The sequence below is a fragment of the Zosterops lateralis genome (genome assembly GCF_965231275.1).
Source record: "Zosterops lateralis genome assembly, chromosome: 11".
Lineage (NCBI taxonomy): Eukaryota > Metazoa > Chordata > Aves > Passeriformes > Zosteropidae > Zosterops > Zosterops lateralis.
The window spans coordinates 6445549-6448323 of record NC_139771.1 but is presented as its reverse complement, the minus strand read 5'-3'; positions in this window follow the sequence as shown (position 1 = coordinate 6448323).

The window sequence follows — 2775 nt, the reverse complement described above, 5'->3', positions numbered from 1 at the left end:
TGTGCTCCAGTCACTGCTCAAACAGGAGCACTGGCAGCTCCCTTTGATGACCCAGTTTATGTTCTACTCCTTCCATCCAGGATATCTGGAAAGATGAGGATAACCTTTATTTAACTAACACAGAAATCTTTTTCTCCTGAGTGTTATGTGATTAAGTCTGCCAATCAGACCTATAAAATTGTTAGCCACCTATTGAAACAAAAACCTTGAAACTTACCCCTTGCAACTCAAAATAAGTGTGATGAAAGCAATCTAGCACTGACCAAATCTCTAAAAAACTCCTGTGCAAAATTCAAGAATATCAGAATTTAACTTTAAATCTGGGCATCCATTGGCTATATAACCACTTACATTGAAAAAAGGGTTTGCAGTAACATCCCATAGGCTGGGCTCGAAATGTACCCAGGTTTCCAGCCCAGGTATGCATAGAGTAATTAAGTCACTGGTGTTAATGAAGGCAGAATTCTGTGGTGAGGAGCTAGCAGAGCTGTGCGTCCGTTCCCAAAGGCTACAGGAGCAGCTCAAACACACATCTAAACCCTGATATCATTAGAACAGAGAGTGACCCTGTTATGAACATATTTATCTTCACATTTATCTACATCATTAGACCAGACTGTTTCTAACAGAGCACTCAAATACAGCATTTTCACTAAGAAACAGTTGTTATTCTCATTTACTACAAAGATAAACAACCAGGCCAGGAATCATCTGAATTTTCACTGTGTTTTAAGACACTGCTAATTAGAACCTAAGGAGAGGACTAAAAATACCCAGAGCTGCAGCTGACATCTCCCTGATTCAACGTGAGAACCTTCTGTGCTAGCTGAGAGCAGTGACTAACACAACTGCTTCAGTGTGTGCTCTGCCATCAACACTGGCACATACTTCTGCCTAAATAAGATGGATAACTTAGGTGAGAAGAGTTTTTTTTCCCCTCCTGAATGCAAACAATTATTAAGTTATTCAGGAATTCAGTGAGCAGAGCAAACAGCCAAAATTTAATATATTCTGAGAGCAGTAGAAGTTGCTGGGAAAAACAATTCCTGATCTGTATTCTAAGTCCATCAACTGTAAATGATATTTTAAGCAAAAGCTTTTTAGTGTTTCCCAGACTTCTGGTAAAAGTCTGTGGTTTTGCTCTGACAAAACAGCAAATGAACGAAGCAATAATCCAAAGAGCAAACAAATAAATAAACCCCAGATAATGTCATTAACACTACCAGGTCAGAAACTGTGGAATTTTTTGTTCTGTGTATCATAAAACCCTTCAAAATTGTTGTGGCTTCAAATTAAACTGAAATATTATCTCAAGATTTCTAAGGTTTTAGATTGATTAGAATGGGATAATACATTTTCCCAGTTTTTATTGACACACCAAAGAAGGGAATCAGAAGAACATCCCAAATTACTGATCAAAATTCAAGCACTCCCATCTATAGTTAGAATAAAGATACACATTAGAAAAATAATTAATTACAAGTTATTGGGCAAAATTAATTGAAGCAAGGTCCCACTCCAGCAGAAGAATATTTTAATATTCTTGTCAAAAATTTGCTTCTAAATCTATTATTAAATCTATGACAAGTAGACATAGTTTCTGATGACAAGTAAAAATAGTTTCCCACTAACCCTAAACAGGAGGGCAATACAGCATCACACAAGTGGTACTCAAATTCAAGTTATCCAATTCAAAAGTTGGCTTGGAGCTCAGAAAAAAAATTTAAACCCCTTCAAGGTCCTTTAATAATATTTTATTTTGGATTGAAATTAATTGCTTATCTGCACTTTGGGTTTTTTTACTGGATGCATTAGGTGTTTCTCAGCCTTTAGAACACAGAACTTTTGCAAAATAAATAAGAATTTAAGAACTAGAAGTCAGCAATTCTTCTCTGAAATTCACCTTTATGTGCCTCCATCTCTGCAGTAGTTCAGTGCAGTTTGCACTGGAATATGAGCTCCTCAATGTAGAGAAAATCCAACAATCATAAATTACTTTTCTCTGTTTTAATATCAAAAGGAATGTATTTTGTGTTGCTTTCTCTATGGCTGCACCCTTGCATTCAAACAGGTTAACCTGAAGGAAAGTGGGAAGTGATTTAACTCCCTAGTTACACACAGGGGATATGAGGCCAAATTTCAGCTTTTTGTATTTCTCTCCCAAGAAATTGTTGCTCCCTCCTGCTCCTCTCCTACCTCGTCTGAGAGAATCCTAAATCTGTGAAACAATACTCCTTTTACTGTTTCCTTGGGGAAGTTGGTAGGCCTGTAATAAATCATTTATCCTGAAATGCATTCATCTCTCTTCCTTTTTTAATTTCAGCTCAGCAATGCTAAATCCCCCAACCACCTACCTGAATTAAAATTACATCTCTCCACACCGTTTGATATCGTTTCCATCATGAAACACTGATGAGGTTTGGTGAAACATCCTGACTGGAAAGCATCGTGCCAGATAATTTAATGCTTCCATCTAGAGCATCTCAGTGAACTCTCAAAGTCAGGATTCCTAGGGAATTCTCTTTTTTCCTGCAATAAAAAGGTTCCTCCAGATGTAACTATTTATGATTAGTGTTACTTTGGACATGACATGATTAAGATGAATTTTACAGATCTATACTATTAATTTCTTGCTTCAGCACCTACATGCAAGACTGCTTTCATCAGCCTATCACTGAAATTCTTCAAGGAAACTCAACAGTAATGTCCTATTTTGTTTTGGAATCTAAAGCAGGCTCGAAATCCAGAGAATATTTTACAGAAAACATATGTACA